Source organism: Dromaius novaehollandiae, chromosome 2, assembly GCF_036370855.1.
Source record: "Dromaius novaehollandiae isolate bDroNov1 chromosome 2, bDroNov1.hap1, whole genome shotgun sequence".
Taxonomy (NCBI): domain Eukaryota; kingdom Metazoa; phylum Chordata; class Aves; order Casuariiformes; family Dromaiidae; genus Dromaius; species Dromaius novaehollandiae.
Window position 1 is genome coordinate 114,065,624 of NC_088099.1, and position 23,112 is coordinate 114,088,735.

Consider the following 23,112-nt stretch of genomic DNA (forward strand, 5'->3'; position numbering starts at 1 on the left):
TGTTTCTCTCCATATTTACAAAGGAGAAATTTGTGCATTTTTAATCATGATAATACAATGGAATTGCCTTATATGTTCTCTTTTATGCAGCCCTTTTTTATCGTAAGTTATCAATATAATAAATGAACTTTGTTTTGATGGACTGCTCCAAGGTAAATACTGGTGCTTCTGCAGAAGGCAATGTCACGTTATTCCATTTGCGACAAAGAAACTTTTAAAACTGCTTTGTATCAATACGATTCTTTAGGCATGGCCCCTGTTTCACTACATCCTGTTGTACCTCCACAGGCCTTATGGCTGGGAGTGAAGAGACCAAAAGCCAGAAGGCTTGTGGCAAACTTTTTCAGCCTATCTCAGTATTGCTTAGCTGGAAGATCTGCCCAGTGAATTAGAGAATCTGGCCCTTAGTGAACTCCGACATTACTTACTCTTACAAATCGTTGAATGTGAAAACTGTTTTTTAAAAAAATCATCTAAATAGAGCTGTCTGGGGGTAGGGAGGAGATATTTATTCTGAGACTTGTATTCTACTTCAAACTGGAGAAATTTGAAACAGATAGAATATAGGGGGAGAAAAAAAAGAGAAAGAGAGAGAGAGAGAAGGTTCTTAAGAAAACCTAAAATAATACCAGCACAATCATTTGCTTTGCCTGTCACTATTCTCTCTTCTCTTCTAAAATTATTTTTATTTTTATGGCACACAATAAAACTGTGTGCACATCCCCAATGGCATACAAATGCAAAAAAGAAATTTTGAGGAAAGATTGTCATTCAAAAGCAAACATAAATTTGCTGTACAGTGCTGTACAATAAAATTACACTTTTATGGGAGACTTTAGTAGCCATTGAATTTTTAGAATACCTTGGTCTTGCTTTAAAATACAGATTGGGTTCCTTAAAATGTCATTAAGTTCATTTTGAAATGTCAAACCATCTCAAGGATGGTGATTTTCAAATGAGTCATATTTAAAAAAATTTTACTTATACACGGGAGATAGTCTTCCTCTAGTTAACATTTTGCCAGGATTCATTATGAAGTCTACTTTAAGCCAAATATAATTCTGAGTAGAAAAATTGGCCTGTCCTGAAAATTTTCATGTTTGCTCAAGTTTACAGGAAAAATTTAAGCAGGAATGTTTTTGGATGTTCTCTATCTTCTCTATATTAATATACTTAAAAAAAAGAAAAGAAAGAAAAAACAAATCCAGAAATTACAACACCTTTCCCCACAAACTAAGCATTTAAATAACCCTAAAATTTTTTTCTGTAAAAATTTGCCTTAAAGATAATACTCTTTATTATATCATATCGGAGGAATTACATATAGGCTCTGTATCTCTAGTGATGTTCCTCATGTCATGATCTCAAGCTACACAACGTTTGAAGTCTGTTATTTACTGTCTGTAGCAGAATGGTGCCAGTACATATTTCAAGTGATGCTTAGCATTATGAATGTCAAACTGCTGGGAAAACTTCACTCAAACTGTGCCCCTTATTAGATACTGGAGAACACAGCCAAACAATACAAAGAAATAATAAACAGAATCTAAATTTCCCCCCACTGTTAAGGACATTGTTTCTTGATGGCACTTAGTTTTAGCTTAGTAGGTTGTCTCTCCATTCACTTCCCATAAAACCCCAGTAAGTGAATTTCTTTTTCCAGTGATCCCTGATGTGACACTGCAGTACAAGAAGCACCCAAAGGGTGTGATGGCAATACAAAAAGTGGGGAGAGGAACTCAAATTTTTTTCTTAATGGAAGGGGACACTCCAGCCAGAGCACATGTGTGCAGAGGGAGATGAATCCATCATTTGTGTAACCATGGCTTTCATAGTTTATATGACCTATATATATTTACGTTACCAACCTACTGCTACCGATAAAAAATATTATACATATTGAACAAAGCCGTGAAAAACACAGTCACAAAACAGTATCTTTTCTTCTTCAGAAAGGGAGAGAGAAGGAGGATATTTAACTCTATGGAGACTCTGGCTCTCAGTGTATGAGTCATATTTTTACCACATTATAGCCAACTCAAACAAATCATGTCCAACAGATGACAAAAATGAAAACAAATCTCCCTTCCAGAAACCAAACCCATAATTATTATTCATAAACTAACCAGGCCTAAAGAATTAATTTGCTTTCAGGTGCTTTAAAATGTGTGTGTTTTAGTGGTGTAGGAAATAACAGTAGTGCCTGAAGAAGTATTTTATGAATTTTGAGCAGAGGAAGAATCCTCATAGAAAATCCTCTGGGGTGGTTGGTGCTGTAAGAGCTTCACAAAAGTGGCTGTGGAAGGCAGACACCAAACTGAAGTCAGTTTTAGTCTGCTCTTGACAGACAGATGATGCAACATCGTGTTACCTGGACAGTTACTTCAGTCTTTTTGCAAACAATACTTAGCCTATGGAAGTGACTCTCAGAAATACAGAGACTAACTTTGTCTCCAGTTAGGAAGATGGTTAAAACTGTTTAACATTTAGAAAATGATAAAACAAGGGAGGAGATGAATAAGAAAGAACCTGATAGTTATTTTACTGTGATGAACATTACAGGAAATGTGAAAGGGATGCTTGTAAATGCACACAAGCAGCTGAGGATAAAGGCACATCTAATGAAAAAGAACAGTTACTAAATATCTGGAAGGAAAACTACTTTAAAATGTGTACCCATTTTATTTTTTTAATTTTTATTTCCTCACATTTGGCTAGTCACCAAGGGCAGATTTTCAGTAGTGCCATGTGTAAGTCCTAGGAAAGAAGGGGTTATTTAAAGCAACTGCCAGCTCTTACTGCTTATGGTCAGTGGCATGTGCTTGAGTTATTCCTTCCTCTCTTCTCCTGTTGCAGGGCTCGTTTATTCCAGGATGCTCTGGTATCTGCCACGGCCATGAGATGGATCTCAGGCTCAGAGTCTAGCTTCCCCTCCTGCCCTGCTGCTGCTTGGGTTTGCAGTACCTTAACTTTTGATCTGCAGAAGTAGTTATTGTATAACAGTAAAATAAATAAATAACCATAGATATTTTGCATTAGTGGGGTTGCAGGTAGAAGCTAGATCCTTTGTGCTCTTTTATACGTTAGTTATTTTGCCAAGACTAGATCTTGCAAATCAGAACCTGATCTTCAGGTGATATTTTGGTGACAGATAATGGGGGCCATTCCTGGTTGCCAAGCTGTTTATGGTGGGACCAGGTGCTGTGTTATTCTTTTAATCAGTAGGAATGAGGACCTCCTTGAGGGTTTGAGGCAGGACCTTTAGGAATCTGAAAGGAAGGAGGCTGTTGAAGTTAATCAGGTATTTGCTTCTAAAATTATTCTCACTTACTTGAATGCACTTGAGTTTTGAGACAAGCTAGCTGAAACACTTCTCTGCAAACAAAACAAAACCACCTCTTAAAAGTAGCTATTTTGTGCAAAAAAATCTCCTTGGTTTTTGAATCAATTCAATTCAGAGCAAAGGAGCACACAAAGCAAGAATGAGACACGTGAAATAGGGCATTCCATCTCCATTATTGAATACATCCATCTCTTCTGAGTCCATCTGGTAGCTACAGATAAATCAGTTTTGTCAGTAGAAAAGCAACAATATTTTTAAGCCCACGTTGGATGTTTATAGAACACTTCCTTCTGCCAAATTTTGCCTTCATGTTACCAACAGGAAGTTCTACAGAGTCATTTCATTTATACTGTTGAATCAGAGGTGAGAAATGCAATCTGACTGGCACGTAAAATTTCAGGAGAAAATTGGGAATGTTTGCCTAGTACTTGTTTATGTTAAATAGAGCACTGATCCTCAGCCTCTTTGAACAATGTAGTTCAGTTGACTTCAGGGGAGCAATGTTGATTCACACCAGCACAAGCGTTTGCCCTTTGCATTTAACTTGCAGTTCCTTTTTGGAAGAGCTGTGTCCATTAAATCTCAAATTAATATATTCAGGGGATTCAGTGTTGGTTGACTAATTACTTTCCTAATCCAGTACCTTACGTTTGATGTGCAGTATTCAGATTTCACAGGGTGTGGAGGTTTTCTCTTTCAGAAAGTCATAGAACTCAACAACAGAAAAAGTGTTTGAGTTCTAGAAAATAAGTTCCTGTTATGTCTCAGTCTTTTCTTATGGTTAAGCAAGCAATGCCAGATGATGACTCATAGTTTCCACTAGTTGTCCGTCATCCCTTCAAAGTAATTTTGGATGGCAGACAGCAACCTGTTTTGTTTTTTAGGCCTTTTAAGCATATTTTGACTTCCAGAATGTTTACCTTCTCTTTCATTCAGTAGCCTGTAATTTCCAGGTATAAAAAGGATCCTTTTAATTTACTATTTCATTTCTTCTGCATGGTAAATACCTGTTGTTACCAGTTTTTTTCTTTAAATAGTGTATTTTTGTATTTCAAAACTTTTTTCTAGTATCTTATCCACCTATCATAAAATAATTTAGAATCTTTACCTGCAGACTGGCTATTCTTTCTTACTTCTACATGTATTTCCTGGAAGATGGAGGGTGTAAGCACACATATGTGCATGACTCTTTCCTCCTTGTCTTCACAGTCTTTGAGCCTGAAAAACAATTCTGTAATGAACATCTGAATTCCTTTGATCTTTTCCTATCCTGCTTCTGTATTGACTTGTTTTAAATTGTTAGCATTAGTAACTTTTAACAGCATGGTATCAGGTTACTTCTTACCTCTTACAAATCTGGAAGTACATTTGCACCAGCTGGAGTAATTTGTAAGTGTGTTCATCTGTGCTTTCTTAGTCTGCCAGGCTTGGGATCCCTTTCTGAGTCTTTTAAGCCCTACAGTCAGTTATGGTAACTCATCAGTAATTATATTGATCATGACACTACACTACACAAGTTCCTGGTATCTGTTCATGGTATGTATAACGTTTGACAGGTACAAAGATTGTTAAAGGAAAAAGATCTTCTTTTAGGCTTTTGATAATACAGAGTCTAAATGCTTACGATAGTGATCATCTGGGATCTTTCCTGCTCGTTGGAGTTTTGTGCTTATTTATTCTAGATGCCTGCAAGAAGCTAGAGGTGCATTTTCCTAAACACATTTTGATTTGGAGGAATAACTCTGGTAGTGTCAGTTGATGTCCCTGAAAGCTGCTTATCCATTTCAGAATGAAGACTGGCCTAGTGGCTTGTCATTCATTATTTACTTGGAGGCTGTTTTGACTGATTGTATTAGTCACATGGTGTTGCCTCTCATTCCTGACTGGGCTGTAGTAAGTGTAAGAAATCTTTAGGGGACTGAGAGTGATTGAGAGAGCTGGTAGATAAACATCATCAAACATTTTTCAAATTATGAATTAATTGCCTTTTTGCCACTCTCTTTGCCCAGATCTCAGTTCTAGAAATTTCTAAGCTACCGTAGGTTTCACTGGTTCATAGAAGACTTTGTGCATCAGGAACTAGACCTGTAGATAAATGTAGCTGTAGAAGAAACTGTGTGGTTTTCCTGTTGAATTGCTCTTGGGTCAAGGCATTTCTGAAGAAATTTAGGGCCTGAAGGTAGAATTGCAGGAGCGATTAGATGCTTAAAGCTGCTTAAGTTCTATTTTAGATATCCAAATAAAAACACTAGCTCCGCAAAACCTCTGCCCTGCTGCCAGCTAACCATAAGTATCTGAAATTCATAGTATGTCAGTTATCTCCAGCAAAGTTCCCCAATTTGGCTTGGCAGGGCTGAGTCATCTGGCATTGATGTTGTAGCCACTGAAATGGACAGATGAAATGCACAGCCTGCACTCCTTGAGGGATGAAACGTGGTAGGTTCAAAGACAGCAACAGGAGCTGCTATTTGGGTTAGTGGTTATGGCCCTGGAAAGTCAGGAGACCTGGGATCAAGGCATGGGCCATCCATCTGATCACTGTGTGATGCCTGTGATCGTTTTTACTCAGTGTGTTACTTAGTGCTGAGCAGGCTCTGAAGTTTGGGTGGACTCAGCCAGCTGCCTTGGGCAGTGAGGTGCCAGGCGACGTGGTGTTGAATCCCCTTAAGCAAAGGAGGAAGGTGACACCAAGTTGCCGTTCAGGGTGAATGCGCATCCCACTAGCACTCGTGTACTCCTGTGTCCCAGAATGAGGTGCCTGAGCTCTGAAACAAGGGGGATGCAGCGCAGCAGCTCCCTGTTGGAGGCGGTGAATCCTTTTGTGAGGCTTTCGGTTCTCCACAAGACCTCTTCAAGGAGTTTAGACATGGATGTCGCTGTAGTCACTAAGACCCCAAAAGCTATGGTACTTGTTATCACAAATAATACATTTTTATGAGGATCTAGCCCGGCTGTTGTGTCCAGTCAGTTCCTTGTTTGCATGTCTGCCCCTAAAGTGATATACTTACTTTTTGCATATGATTTGGTGCCATGCTCTAGCTATTAGCAGCAATGGAAGAAAGCTTAAAATTCTGTTTGATAGCATCCATGCAAGTAAATGTGATCACTGAAACACTCATAAAAAATATTTTAGAGGATTGAAGTGACTGAACCAGACTGGTATTATCAGAGCAATTCCCTCAGTTCTTTCTTTCAGTCCCCGCATAGTTTTTGTGAAAGGTCAGGTAGAGCTTGTGGTGCTTCGTAGAGGGTTTTGTAGGGCACTGTTGCTGGAAGTGTTTCACATCTGTAATGTCTTGCAACCCACCTGTGAATCATGTCCGTATTCCCTGGAGAGTGCTCTGGAGCACAGCATGGCTAAAAGGTCATCTTCAGAGTATTGCAGAGGGGACCTTTTACCTGTGCTCGTTTATCTCTTATGCTCCATGTGTTAATGATTAGGTATTATCTTGGTCTAAAAAACAAATGTTGGTCCCCTTGATTATCATCTTATTCTGGATTTCTTTTTGATTATACCTAAACAAGAGATAATGGTAGTAGGAAGGTTGATGCAGAATTGTATTAATGATGTAAACCTCAAAAACACAAGTTTAATCTTGAGCTTTAAAAGAGGCTTCTTTAGCTTCAAGACAGAGTAAAGTTAAGCCAAATGTTAATCATACTTAATGGAGATTGAGTCAGCTGCAATTAAAATAACTAATGTATTTTGATCCATGCCAAAGTTCTCTGTAATGACTTAAATATGTGGGATCATGTCTTACTGATATGTTCTCAATAATTTCATTACAAGATGGCTAGGATATGCTGCCATGAGGTGGTTGCATAGAAATGTGTTCACATCTGACCAGACGAGGCTGTGAATAAAAATGTTAATTCCTTTTGGGAGTTTCTTTAAAATGTTAAAAAATAAATAAATAAAATTTACTCCTTTTCTGATGATTCATTACACTTGTCTGGAAAGACTACAATTCCCTGTAACTAAGAAACAGTTGACGTACACAAGGAAACGTGGTATAATAATAAAGGAGAGTACTGCTTCTTGCCGCCACCGAATAGAGCGGAAGCCCAGATTGCTGCTGGGCTACCTCCATGGCAGGCTCTCACGCCCCCAGTGTTTGCACTGGGCTTAAGCAGAGGGTCCAAGGGTGACACAGATGCATTGCACTGCTGGGGGGGATGCGTGAGTGGGGCTTATATCAAGAGTGGGGTACACCCCGACATGCAGGGGCAGGGGCAGCTGCCGGTCGTGGCTCTCGGCTGCGCGCCACTCTAGCAGGGCGCGAGGAAGAGAAAGTTGGGCTGGCCGAGATTGCCCTGGTGTTTTCTAAACATAAACGTGGTTATATTAGCCTGGGTTTGCAAGTCTGCATTACTTACACGTGGCAAAAAGCCGTGAGTGTGCTCCAGAGGTTATCCCCAGCAAGTAGCAAGGAAGCCTTTGTAGCAGACCTTGCCGTCATCTGCTACACAAACAGCACACTTGGGTGACAATAGTCAATTTGGTGCTGCTTTTAAGTGTCAGTAATGCTGCAGAGGATGCTTGCTAATGCTGCTGTTGTTGCTGTTCTTTCTCCAACATCCTTTCTCTTTCCCTGATTTCATAACTTTCTATGAAAAATTCCCAGTGAACTGTTATCAGTTTGGATGTACTTTTTGAGAAGGAATATGTTATTTAACAAAATCGGGCTTTTCTATGGAGAAATGCTGATAGTTGCTGAAGTGGGTATTCTTCACTTTGCTATGTAGAAAAAATGCAAAGATAAGTTTTAAGCTTTGGTAAGTTCAAACCAAATGATTGTGTTTTTGATTTCTTGAGCTGAACAGTGGCATTTCATCCCTCTTGCCAAGTGTTGTAAAAGTTTTTTAGCAACTTGAGTTTCAGCCTGAATTATTAAACGTTGGCAATCAAAAATAGAATCAGACTTCCCATTTTATGAGCTCTGTTTAACCTCACTTCATGCTAAATTTTTTTATTATGTTGTAGACTGTGAACAGGTCTGAATTTATCTGACTGGAAAATAGTTTAGGCTACTGACTCTGCACTGAATACAGATGTGTTTTATACCAGGAGTATATGTTTGTAAGAAATAGGCTTTTTTTATGTTTTAACACTGGACCTGATGTAAGTAGTCATGTTTTTTTTCGTTACAGATGTAGGAGTGTAATATGAAATACACCATTTTTCCATTATTATTGTACTTTATAGCTAAAGACATTTTTAAAATATAATCATCCTACAAAATTAACAAAAGTATGATTGCTTTGATGCTTCTCTTATGTTACACAGCATGTTGATATCTATGAATTACTTCTTTGCAATTATACAATACTACTTTAAGCTTACAGATAAGCAAGGTATTAAGTACAAGAAATCAGCAAAATATTATTTTAAAAATAAGACTAAATTGTAAAATTTTTACCTTATATATATTAATATGAAATATAACAGGCTGTGCAGATGATATTTACATTTCCTTATGGTTTTGGTGTAGAGATGTAGCTATACAAAGCAAAACCTATGGCATGTTTTCTGGAGCTGTTGAAGTACACGGGTTTTCTGATAAGGCTGCATCTAGATGATGAAATAGATTTTGCATACTGTTGCCTCACATACTGTTGCATAAGTGAGACTGTTAACTACACCGATGAGCTGACATGTCCTATCGGCATGTTTTGATGTGACCAGAATGTTGTGTAGTTGGGTATGCACACATGTATGTATGTACATACATTTTGCTGAACTGAGGTATGTCTATTTATTGTCTCTATAATAATTTCAAAAGCAAACTTGGTGTATTATTTTATAATAATATTTTTGAGGTTATCCAAAAGTAAAAAAAGTTCTATATGCAAGTGAATGTGGCATATTTCAATTTCTTTCATTTTAGTTTCACATTAGAAATGTACTTGTCATTCTCTCCTATTCAGGAAAAAAAAAGTCTTTCAGGCAAATTTTTATTATGTTTTTCCATAACAGTCATAACAAATGTTATGATAATGAGATAATGCTAACGGCAGTTTACACACCACACTACTTTCTGTGTGGTCAGTGGTTTAGAGAAAATTCAGAGGTCATGTATTCAAACAAGAGTTTCGTTATATGTGTCCTTGCATCTCCAGGTTTGATAGGTACAAGTTAATTCTTCTTTGATTGCTTATCTTCCTAGTATTGCAGAGAGAGAAGACATATCCTGTGCACCTAAACTCAGGTTCTTCTGGCCTGCAGTGACTTTCGAAGACTGCGACAGTCAACAAAAGGAACAATAAGTGCAGGATTACAGGACACTACTCTGTTCTTTGGCACTCTTGACATTTTGCAGGGTCTAAGCCACTTTGATTATTGTATAACCTTCTGGGGTTTTAAAAATACCTAAATAGTCTTTGAAGGTATACTTTGCTCCTCTTCCTACTTAGTTTTTGGGAATGGTAGAGGTACTTTTTTTTCTTCCTCCAGATCAAGACTTGTAGCTCACACTCTATCATAAAGAATGGAGGGAGCACTTTACAGTTAATAAAAGAGCACAGGAACATCTTCATGCCTGACACCCTCCGTAGCCTCCACCCTTTATGCTACTCAGCATTCCTTTTAGTTTTTGGTCTGCCAATAATCATTCAAAAATCCAGGCGATCTAAACAGAGAGTGGTTCTGTTGTACTACTTTGCTTTGTAGAGCACTAAAACTGTACCTATGAAATATCATAGTTTGTATATTCTAATATTTCATCTTACCTGCTATTTTCATATTGTTGCTGTGTGTATATATGTGCCTTTGTGTTGCACACCTAGATTTCCAGTCACAGGAAGAAGTATTTAAAACTGCTTAAGATGCAAGCAACCTTTTGTAAAAAGCATCCGGTAAAGGCGCAAATAGTGCACTCTGTTATTGCAGTCCCTACTGTTTCTTGCAAGAACTGTCTGAGGTTGCCATCACACCAGCCATCCTGTTATCCACGGGACTATTCCAAATCCTTCCAGGCGCTGCTCTGCAGAGAGACAGATATGTGAGAAATCCCAGCTGAATCTCAGCCATGTCTCATATACCACCCCAAAGGCCTCTTGGATTCTGAAACAGTGGTTGGACAGCAATTGGTCTACATGTGTGCAGAGCACAGATGCCAGATTCTGGCTTCAGTGTTGAGGCAGTTTTTACTACATTTGGCTGCAGGATGCCCATATTTTTTACTGTACGTGAAAGAATGAAACTACTGATTCCTTCATATCTACCCCAGAGGACAAAATGCCCAATATATTAGATCTAACGGGACATCAGTGTTACTCAACCAGTGTCTTGCAGTGAATGCTTAGTAAATAGTGATTCTTAATGGATGGTAAATAGTTATTCTTGAAAGTCCTTGATAAAATCCCACAGAGCTGCAGGAAAGAACTGAAGTATTTGTCTTTGAAGGCTGCATATGCTTTCCTTCAGATAGTTTTTGATGTATTGATGAAATAATTTGATTTCTCCCAATCTTGATTCATCATTAGGCAATCCTCCTGACTTTAGGTTCCGGACATTAGAGTAGATGACTTATCTTTTGAAAGAAGGGATTTATTCAGAAGCAAGCAGATAAAACTTAGTCTTTGAAAGTCTCTGATGTGACTAGAGAACTTGGAAGAGTATTTGCCATAGTGGAGACCTGCTGAGTTTCCAAATAAATGTCAAAAGCTTAAAAAAACATGCATTGTGTTTTTTCAGCTACATCTCTGAGGCAAAAAATTATCCCTTCAGTCAGTGGAGCCACTGGTTTCATTTTACCCCACTTGCGTTCTTGTGAGACAAGTGAAGATAAAGTTAAAAAAACCCTCACACACAAAACAGTGGTCTCTGAGCTGAATTTGCTACTCAAGAATGCAATCCAGGGCTTGTGATACATAGTTGCATGAAAACATTAGCTTGATGCCTCAGTAGAGGTCAAAAAAAGGAAATAAATCAAAAGTAAAGGAATAAATAGAGAATGAAACAGAACAACATTGTACTACTGTATAAAGCCATGATTTGGCTGTATTTTGAACTCTGCGTGTGGTTGTGATGCCCTCCCGTCAAAGAGGTTGTAATTAGAACTGGAAAAGTGTTCAGAGGCAGGTGAGAGGAATAACCAAAGTCTATGCAACAGTTTATGAGAAACAGCTAAGTATGCTAGGAGTCTAGCTGGGAAAAAAATGCAAATCGCATGGTTGAGAGGTACAAAACCATCAGTGATGTGGAAAGAACGGGTAGGGATCAGTTCTTCACTTTTTGTCATAGTATGAGAATGAGGAAATGTCACATGCAGTAAGTGGGATGCAGCTTCAGAACAAGTACCCAAAAGCAGGGGTTCATGCAGTGACCCAGCGACCTGTGGCACTCCCTGCTGCAGGATATTGTGTATGCTAAAAGTTCGCAAGGGCTCAGGGCTGGAGAAGTCTGTGGAGGAGAAATGCTAAATACCTCTGGATTGAGAAGTCCCTGAGGTGGCCATGGTTGGAGGCTTGGAGGGAGTATTGGTGTTTTATGCTTCCCTAGACATCTGCTTATGGCTTACTGATTGGCTTACAGGATATTGGTGTAGCTGGACCTTTGGTCTATTCCAGTGTAGATATAGACATTCTTAGATTCTTACGCATTTATGAATTCTAATATTTTTGACAGCACACAGTAGGACTTTGGAGATAACAGATTGCTAGTTGGGTCCACAATTCTTTTTCCCATGCCATCTCACTCTTTTCAGGCTTTTTTTCATGTGTCTTGATTTTTATCAGAAATGGAATTTCTTACGGCTGCTTAGAAATAATTCAGAAAATTCAGAGATAGTTTTTCCCCTCCCATTTTAGGAGCTATTTATTTTCTGATAACTAGCTTCTAGTTTTGGATTTGTTGAATCTAGATCTTTGTTTATGACTTTTAATTTAATGTGGTATTTCAAAAATAGTAAATTTCCTCCTCCCAGATTTGTATACTAATTTGCAGCTCTTTCCTTACCTGCATTCATACTGTCAACCATATCAACCATTCATCTTGTTCACAGAAACCATTTAGGATTTCAGAGTGTCAGTATCTAATATGAATTCTGTCTTTTAGCCTGTGTTTCGGACTGCTGTCACCAAGTGCCTGGCCCATGGGACAGATGTCCTAGGAAAGAAAGGGGTCCTAGTTCATTCCTACCTCAACTGTAGGCTTTATATGAAAGATACCTTACTGGCGTGGGCTTCACTTGCTGTAATGCTTGCCACCTTTTTTCCCACTATGCAAAACACAGGATGCATATGGTTGCGTGAAAATTAACCAAGTTTGCTTCTCTCTGCAATTATTATCCAAAAACTGTAACAAATATCTTCATATAGAAATGTGATGGTTCATTTACGGTCTTGGCCTCTAGGCTTATCAAGGAAACTGCATATTAAACATTTTGGAGTTGAAAACAATACATTATTTGTGCAGAAATCCTCTTTCTGCTTTAGCTGGATCTCAACAGACAACACTATAGCAATCTTTTTACATTCAGAGAAAAGACAACCATCATGTGTGTATGAAATTAATGTAATAGCGATAACATAGATCTAGTTGCTGTTCACTTTCTAGGTTTGCAGGATGTTCCAGTGAGTGGCTTTTGCATGTCATTTGCAAGTAACCATGAGTGGTCTCTTGAGGATCTCAGCTCTTCCTTAGCCTCAGCCCTTTCTGCAATATTGAGAAATGAAATGTCTCCTGAAGAAATCAGGTGTTTCTGCAAGTATACATGAGTTCTTTGGTCTCCAGATTTCATGTACATTTATAGTCTACATCAGTTTAATTCCAAGCATAGCATGAATACTAGATAGAATGTAGCAAATAAGATTAATGCTGGCATCAGTGTGGAAAAAAGCAGTTTTATTCTGAGCTCGCTGCAACTGGACTGGGAGATAAATCAAAGCTTCACTGTCCACCAGAGCTGGTATAGCCGAAGATGACATTCTCTCCATCTCATGACAGATCATTTCCTGTAAGAGTCTTTGCCAAAAGTTTGTTCTTCACCTGGGAAGTTCAGAATTTAATTTCTTTAGGAAAACACCTGATTTCGATGAAATACCACTGCTAATGTTTATAGGAAGCTATCTGGTCCTCTTCTACTTGCCCTTTAAAATAGGGTAATTGAAAGTAATAATACCTCTTTAGAAAGAAGAAAGTTTCATGGAGGCAGGACACACTGGCATCATAGTACATTCTTCAAACACCAGGAAACTTTTAGAACCAAATTCTTTCCTTAAATAATTTGCTTTTCCATTTTGCCTCACTTCCTCCCTAAGCAGCTTTGATAAAGTGATAACTAAGCTATGCCCTTTTATAGGCTACATCAGTTCTATCTAGGCAGGGGTACTTAGCAGTTCAAACTAACTGAGGTTGTTGCATTTTTACAGGAGAGTTGAAATGTTAATCCATTTCAGCTCAAGGGCTTTTTAACTGGATTATAAGCTGCACTATATTATGCTAAAAATAAACCGATGCAGACTCTTCAGAAAGATTGTAAAGTGTTTGGAAGATTTTTCCTGCGTGAGCTGAGGCAGCCTCTAGAGCTTCTTGGAAAAGTTTTGCCAGGGTCAAAAAGTTTTGACAAAGGTCAAAATCTGTAGCACAGCTTCCACTGGAAGTTTGGTGCATATGCTTATGCACCCCTACTCCCTTGTGAAAGCATCATGATGTAGGGTTTGCTTTGCCATAGCCATGTTAGTGGTATTTATATAGTCTTCTAGCATTGCCTTCTTACTCTGCCTAGTGTTAAATTTGTTTACTGCTTATGAGCCAGCACTGGAACATAGTGGGTAAGCATTCAATGGAAAAAGAGAGAGTTATTTACATTCTTATAAGCATGAATTTTTTTTTTAAATGTATTTCAACCCTGTAGCACATGGCGTCTGTCATCTGCCATTACTTGGGAATTGTTTGGACTTTTCATTGTTGAAAGACCTGAGTAATGGGTGAAATTGCCTGCTCTTAATGACCATGGCAGAGGCATGGGGGAAGTAAGTTGTAAACCCTGTTTCTTACGGATAATAAGGGCCAAATTAATATGAATTCAAAATAAATATTATCTGTCAGTAGCAAACGTGGAGAACTTGGTTCCTCAAGGAAAGTAATTGGAACTCTGTATTAAAAGCCTCAAATGCTCTTGTAAAAGAACTGTTATGGCTTAAAATTGTTCAGTATTCATACGCCCTAGTATCTGAGATGATATATATTTCCTATATTTGACTTGGTACAGTCACCTGTCAAGTTGAGAAGCAGACATCAAGTAGCTGTTGTTTGCTCAGAAAGCATATGAGGATCATCTGGAAGAAAAGTGAATGGTTAAGTTCTGAGTCTTGTCTGACAAAATATTTTGTTAACAAAATGCGTAAATTGCCTGTGCAACCTTGCCAGTCAGAGATTATAACTAGCTTGAATGATGGTATTGTCTATTGATGCAGAGGATACAGCTCCGTTATAGTAGTGTTCTGGGCATGAAAACTTCTAGGAAAAACAGGAAGTCTTGCAAGAAGCTAGAGTAAGTAGGCATGTATTTTCCTGTGCAGCACTTTTTATGTTTTCATTTCTAAATCAGTTTTTTTAATTAAATTAACTATGCATAACATCTTTGACTGCATATTCCCAGGTCTGTCTGGCATCCCTGTATCTATCTACAAATTGACGGGTTTTTTTTCTTCGTAGAGCTCTGTAGTATTAAAAAAACAGAGAGAAATAGAGAGAGAAGAGGAAGAAAATATATAAGTACATAAAAGAGTCTATGAGAATCTGCATTTCACATGCAGACATGCAGCCTGGAACAGTATGTCTTGATTTGCTTAAAAAACTAATGCAACATTTGGTGGTAATTACGTATTTTATGATAAACTGTTACAGATTCTTGTGTTCTTACGATGACTTAAGAAGCGATGAAATGCAAAGGGTTACATTATAGTACAAAAAGTTGCTTGAAGTTCAAGAATCGTGCCTTTTTTGTAAATTTATTAATACATTTTTCTATCACATTAGGCACATTTGTAGATTGTAACATTTGGCTCACAGGGAATAACAGGACTGTTAAGGAAAGCATGGACAAAGCCCTGCAGGCAGTGGGAAGCTTTTGCTGAATGTTCTGAATCTGAAATCTCCTTGTACTCTTGTGATCTGGATTTCACTGGGGCTGCCTAAGCACATTTCTCTAAACAGCCAAAAATAAAGGCATGAAATCTCGAGCAGTTGTTTGTGGATGCACATTTTTTAAGGCTTGGGCCTGGGCAGGTAGAGAATGGGCTGTGGCATTATTAATTTCTATCTGTTTCTGTCTTGCTGCTGGAAATCCAGTGAGTGAACCAAGTGGTTTTGTTTTCTTACAGTTTTGATGTCTGACCACTATTTAAGGCTCTAGTAAGCCAAAATCCTTTGGGTGGAAGATTATGTTGAAATGTAAGATACTCTTTGGGAAGAAAAAATTTTTATGCATTTTTTATTCAGCTAAATATAGATGTTCTCATAACTATGCTTACAGTACAGTGGAAAGATGGCAGCGCTTTCAAGAAAGAAGGAAGGAAGGCCTTTTATTTTGGGGAGAAAATGGTAGCACTTTCTTAACCATTAAAATCTATTCCTGACGGCTTCCGGATGATTTAAGCATTTTCTTCCTTTGAGTCTGCTTAGGAGGTTTGTTTAAGACTTAGTGAATAGGAGCCAAAATGTAATTGTTTTTACTTGGTGGATTAATGGCTTGCCATAGCACAGTATACAGTTTAGAAGGCATGCCATTATCAAATTTAGTTCTTAGTATAGTCCTTCCAAACTATTGCTTTCCTCTCTTACTTGTTCATAGCATTGCTCCCTTGTATTTCCAAATTTCCAAACCTCTTGCAGTTGTCATATCTCTTATTTGTTCAAAATATACCAGATACTGCATACCTTATAACCTGGTTGAACAACCCTGCAGAGTGAGGAAAACATCCACAGAGATATTTCTGCCAAACAGTCCAAACATCCCTTTATGCCGAAAGGTTCATAAAGGTTCAATATTGCTGGCAATATGCATCAATATTCTGCAAAGCTGAATGTCATTTTACTTTATCCTGAAGTGTAGCTGCAGTGTGCATAGAAAAGTACAATGGATATTTTATATCTAGGAAAGGATGTTTAATAATAGATATAACTGGCAGTCTAGAATATTTAACATAGTTCTCACAGGAGCTGAAATTGCAGAGAGCTTTCCCTGTGCACCTCTGAAAGTGCCAGTAGGGAGAACAGTTGAAAGCCCCGAGGTTATGCCTATGCTGCGTACTTGGACAGAAATACACCTTGCGACTGGATGGAGAAATAGGGAAAATTAGCGTGTGCAGAGTACTGATTTAAACAGTGGACAGATAATGCAGAGGTATCTAAAAGGGTTTGAATTCCACTGAATTTCAAGCTGGGTGCTTTAAGGCTGGTCACATAAAGTGTTGATACCCCAGCAGTTGTGCAGTCAGGCTTATTTTATGAACCTTTTATGAAACTCATTGGCACTTCACTCCCTATTCATGTACTTGAAGACAAGCATGTACTTAAATGCCTTCTTAGACAGGACTAAATTACTGTGTGGCTTGAAAACTTAACTCTGTAGTCATCTCTGAAAACCTCAGCTGAATATAGGACTCACTTGGCAATACATCCTTCCTCCTACATCAGAAAGTCATCAGAAAGTATTTGGATGTGTTAATTGGTGCACAGTAGCAGTGACAAATTCAAGAAAGGGGACGGTACATACTGAGATACAAGGTTTTCTTCTGAAATGGAAGAAGAGTATCAGCACTTATTTCCTGCTTATTAACTTTCATCTGTATGTAAGTGTGTGCATTGAAGTTTGACACTTGCGGCTGAAGTGACAGATGTTTGTGCTGCATTCAGTGATGCTACTTTTCTGATTACTAGCTAGACCCAAACTCGCCTCTGAAACTTTGAGGAAAGCCAACTTTAACTCAGAACTCTTCTCTCGGATTTATCTCAGTAGGTTAATTGTGACATCCTAAGGCTCTTAGAGCAGACCAAAGGTGGGATTTCTTTTATTTGGGAAATTTGACTTTTTTTATTTTTCATTCCAGTTCAAATAACCCCACAAATTCCAGATTTTTCCACAGAACAGAAGCTTCGAATTAAATGTTTACTTGACTCTCCAGCCTTCCCCACTGCAGCTGCCCCAATATAAAACAGGGCAGATGATGTTGATAGACTCATATTTGGAACCGTGGACCACAAAACTTAAAATCTTGGGACCCTGATTCCAGTGAGGCTCTGAGGTGGTGCTGGATTTCCTGATGGGAAATTAAGAACTTAAGATTTTAAAATTTCTAGCTTAAACAAATTCTGTGCAACTGATCCTGTCTGTGCTTTAGGACGAGTTTACTCAAACTAAGCATCTTCCTCAGAGCACTTTAGTGTTATCTGTCACTGATGAGGAGGTTTATTAAAAAATAAATTCTGAATGGCTATAATGGAGTATCTTTATTAGCTGAAGAGTCACTAGTTCGGGAGGTAAGTGCGCATGAATGTTTATCACTCACTATACATTATCAAAGATTTTTATTTTTAGTATTTTATCTGCTGCCTACTAAATAAAAAATGTTTTTAAAAAAATTCCCAAGCAAAACTGTTGAAGTAGAAATAAAAGTGTGACAGCAGCTTGGGGAAAAATGTATGGCTAAAGAGATATTATAATTCTCTGAAAACCAACTGAAATCAGAAAATTCAACGCTAAGGTGTTCTATAATAATTTTTATATTTTAGAAAAGTCCAAATGCAAAGTAATAAAAACTTCAAATAAGACTCCCAAAGGCACTCATATCTATTCTTTAGTGACATCTGTATGATCGTGATGAAGGAATTATGCTGCCTGAATTGCAAACTGCATTAAATTAATTTTTAAAATCCATCCTTTTCCTCCTTAGTTTTCTCTTTCATGATAACACTGCAGTGTGCAGAACAGATACTGACCCTTTGAACTTTCTTATCACCTTTCTTACTTCCGTATATATATGCTTAATACTTTTTAATAAAAACTCATTATAATTTATTAGAAGTATTATTAGCAATATCAGAGGCTCAACCTGTCTTCTGTTGCACACCATGTAATGGAACAGAAGGAGAAGAAATTGCATAAAATGAAAATGCATCCTGCAAGCAATGGGAACGTTCCCTCTGTAATTTTTCAGAGCCTCTGTAGGCTTTTCTGAATAGCCTAGGCTGTTGGTCAGATATTGTTAAAGCTAATATACGTGATTTTTAAGCAGATTGCAGTGACAATTGGCCATTAGTTATCCCAGGTCCCATTCGCACACCATTTTCGAAGCAGCCCTTATGAAGTTCCACATGCACAGAAAAAAAAAAAAAATGATTTTGGTTGTACTCACTCTCTTGTTTTAGGGAAGGGGCAGCAGAAAAGATCAAGTGTACAAACCTGTATACACTGCCCGTCTAAACATAAATCCATGTATTATTCTGCAGGGGAAGTGTTGTGATCAGCAGAAGGAGAAGTGGGCTCCACCTTTGCCTACGATCATGGTGTAGGCAGGCAAGAGATGTGTGTGTTTGTCAGAGGCAGCAGTCCCAGCCGGGCACATTCAAATAGTTGCTTGTGCTGAGGTTACATGCCTGTGGCTGGGGGGACGTGCCATCACTAATCCAGCTCTTGGCTGGATTACCTTTGAAAAATAAAAAATGGATTCCTCTGCCATGTGTGAAAGTTTTTGGCCCTCCTGAATCCAGTTTAGCATTGCAGCTGGGCTGGAAAGCAAGAGGGGAATGAAGCCTTTGCATCCGGAGCAGCTTCCGGCAGGGCTGGTCACAGGGGAAAAAGCCCTTTCCCCGAATCCTGCTTCAGAGCCCAGAGGGCTGGAGCAGCCTCCCAGTGTGTTTCCTTGACACACCGGGGTGTGTTTCTGAATGCACACGCCAGGTTTTAGCCCTACCAAAACCTGTTAGGAATGGCACACCCCGCCTGAGAGCATACCCGCTGTGCTGCGGCGGTTCTGCTCTCTCCGTCTGCAAATCTGCTGAAGCCCATGGAAGTACTCTGGGGCTGAGAACATCAGAACCTGGCTCTAAAGCTAAAAACCCATGTGTTTAGCTGCTGATTTGTAGATTTGTTGCATTTTCTTCACTGCATGGTTATAAGAAGATTATTCTCTTAATAGTTGTGAAGGTGTTTTCTCTTAAAGTGAGTCTACACATTAAAGCAGCTGGCCAGAGGGACATCTAAGTCTATACGTGAAAGAAAAAAGGAGGTGATCAGAGTTCTGTTTGGATTTTTGTGGACATTTGCTTTCCCATGCATCTGTTGTCTCAGTGAGGCTTTCTGAATAGTATGCATTTTCTTTGCGAGACTGGCAGCTCATATTCATGTCAGCTGGATTTTCACATGCAACAACAGTAAGGCAGTTGAACAGTTAAGATACATTTGAACAGATACATTGACCAGTTAAGATAAATTTTAGCAAAAGTAGGGTAGCAAAAATCTTTTTTGCTCACTCTTAAAAAGCTTTGTTTTATCTTGGGAGTTTAATTTCAGCTGTCTCTTTTCTCACCAGCTTGGTCCTGTACACATGCAGTTAATTTTGTCTGTGTGTAATTTAGAACAAAGTTTCCAGTAGAAAGAAAAATGTAAGTTAAAATACAGTCAAATGGGTTTATGCAAACCCCACTATAAATTGAAACTCATCCCTTATCCAAATCTGTCACTTCTTCCTTGGCATAAATTACATATCCAGTAATTCACTGATTTTTTAGAACTCCCATTTCTCCCAGCTTGTTGACGTCTCTCCAAAACTTTTGAAATCAGGAGCATAGTATTTCTTATTTTTCTCCAAAGACTTCAAGTGTCTAGTTTCTGATGGTGCCGCTGAGAGCGGGGCATGCAAAGAACTGAGGCTTGGCAGGGTTTGAGGGTGTTTCTGTCCCACTGATGGCCACGAAAAGAGTCAGCCTTGAGGAATACTCAAGGGTAACTCTGCATAAACCTCCTCTAGCTGCCTGCTAGGGGTCTATTTCTTCTGCCATATTTATGAGCACATTATGGCTTTATTTATCAACACGAGCTCTAAAACTCTCCCTGAGTTTGTGCAAAAGGGATATTGCTTCAACATTTTCTGCAGTTCCTAAAAGGAAGACAGTTGCAAAAGTTAAGGCTTCACTAAAGAAATGCTTTGTTCAGTCTACAACTCAAATGTGCTTGTTTTCAAGCTTTAAAAAATGAAGTTTAAAATCAAGGTATATTTTGGAAAGAAACAACAATTGGGATACTGAAAGGTGGACCGAATATTTTTATTTATTTTTTTTCTTTTTAATGAAAATAGTTTGGGAAATTAATGGGCATTTGCTAATTGTATTGCATTTTTTTTCCCCTGTGGGGACTGATGGGAAATAATTTTGTCAAAAAATGGTCCAGTTCCAATTCTGTGTGAAAAATTCAGTACTGATGTTTAGGGAATTGTTAACTCCCAAGCACTGAAGAGAGCTTATGACTCAGAACTTCAGATATCACCAGACTATCTTAAAAATCTTTGCATTTTACATATAGCTGTTGAGCCCTTGGAGTTTGTGTTTTCAAACTTTCGTCTTCAACTTCAAGATATACAAATTTCTTTTTAACGTATATTAAATAGGCAGCGATCTCATAATTCCATGTGTCTGGGATCTGCTAATGCAGGAGAAATGACCAAATATCGAAACCTGCCAAAAAACTGTAAACCTACCAATATTTGGATTGCATTCCATATGACATCATATTTAACAACTGATTTAATAACATGAAGCTGATTGTCTTATATTCATTGTTCTGTTGTGATTCTGAAAATATTAGCTGTTTTGTTATTTATGCTTTCATAGTGCTTAGAAGCATTTGTCTGAAGCCAGGGCACCAGGCCAGCTTCTGTGCATGTGGAGCAAGAAAATGGCCTCAGATCCAAAGAATTTAAAATCTACTGTTTGTTTCGCAACAGTTTGCAGCCCACATTGTCTAATTTCTGTCTTACCAGATAGGACTAGTGAAGAGTTCATACAAAGCATATACTTAGTGAATTTCGCTTCCTTTTCAGATCATAGAAATTCATACACAGACTTGACCTTATCATTTTTCATTTTGTTTGAATTGTTGAATTGCACTTTTAATTAAAAAAAAAAACATATAAGGGAAGTTCATTACAGACATTCAGTACTGAAGTTTGCACTGTCAAGATAATGATCATATAAGAAAAGTTTTGAGTCTGTTGGAGTGAGACAGAAAGGTTTTAACTATTTATAAATCATGTTTATCTGATTCTGTGTTTTAAAAACTGCCACCTGGACTATAGAGGACATGCTTAAACTGTAACGAGTATAAAGCAGAAAGTTGTCTGCAGGCTAGATACAGAATAGGAACCATATTTTATTGCCTCATGAATAACCTTTATATTGGTATATAGTCTTAGCTGTGAATTGTTTGCTCTGGTCCCCAGTATTGTAGCCATCATTTTGCCAGCCTGGGGATGAGGAATAGGTTTCTTTTTTTTTGTCACGGAATTTTTCTTTCTCTCTGAAATAGACCTGAACTAAAATCCATGAAATCAATGTGATATAATTATCAAATCAACAAAACTTTCTTTCCAATTACTGGCATCAACAAAGAACAACAATATATACTTTATATATTTTCTATCATCTTTAAAGATACCTAAAGCTTGGATACTTAAAGCATCCAGCATGTAGAGATGTCTCGATGTTCCAGTTAAGATCACACTGCAATAATACTAGGCAGATATAATAGGTGATAATCAGTTCCTGAAAGATTTAAGATTTAGTGTGTAAGAGGAACTAAAGGCAATTTTATGGAGAGGCGTACTGATTGGCGAATTGCTTTGTGCATGCACTGCGGTGGTGAAAAAAATTGTCTTAAACTAGTGCATTCCCCAGTGCTGCCTTAGCTCTCTGTAGTCCATGGCCTTTGCGTCTTTGCCTGTAGCGCAAGTGGTTACAAACTGCTTGCCAGATTTCAAAAGGACTTTTATGACAGATGAGCAGACTGTTCCCATGCAGCATATCAGATCCGCCCCGGAGGGAGCGCTCCCCTTTCAAGCCACGGGCCTGCCCAGCCCTGACAGATGGAGCTGGGTGACTCCCTTGCGTGAGCTTTTGGACCCACTTTGGGCCCACAGTTGCTTAGCCATCACCCTCTTTCTAGCGGTACCACATAACTGATGCGTAAGGAAAAGTATGGAAAAAACAGGGTGTGCGTAGGGTGAACCTTTCCCAGGCATACTCTGCTTTGCTTACAATCTCGGGGAAGAATTTTGGCAGTTTTGTTTCTTGATTTGTATAGAAGAAACTTACCCTCAAATGCATGAAGCGGGTGGTATAAAATCTATCTATAAAATATTGAAGAAATACAACTTCTCTTGTAAACAGGTCAAATAGGGTGATATTTAATGCTGTCTTTTATTAGCAAGACAACCTAGTCTTAAAGATGCATATTTTCTGAAGTACTAATAGTTTATTTATTCAGTGCTTGCAAATTTGGCTGCTTGTAATGAAGTTGAGTCTTTCCTAAGGATTTATAAGGCATTTTTAAAGTCTGCTGCAAACATTTTCTATTGGCTTTTGGCTATAGATATCCAGTAAATCTTAAAGAATCTATGACCAAGTGCATCTGGCACAGTCTTCCCCTACAGTGTATACTGAAAATTATTTTCAAAAAGCTGCTGAAGGAAGAGAAACAGGGCAGTTTGCACAAAGCAAAGCATTCATTTGAAAGTATGTCTATGCTCCTGAGCTGAACTGAGGTTTT

At 38.3% G+C, this 23,112-nt stretch overlaps 1 protein-coding gene across 3 annotated transcripts in view; it reads left to right on the plus strand.

Annotated features, from left to right (window-relative positions):
- PIEZO2 (piezo type mechanosensitive ion channel component 2) overlaps positions 1–23,112 on the plus strand; it is a 320,150-nt gene that overhangs the window by 96,431 nt on the left and 200,607 nt on the right. The gene's annotated exons all lie outside the window — the stretch shown is intronic.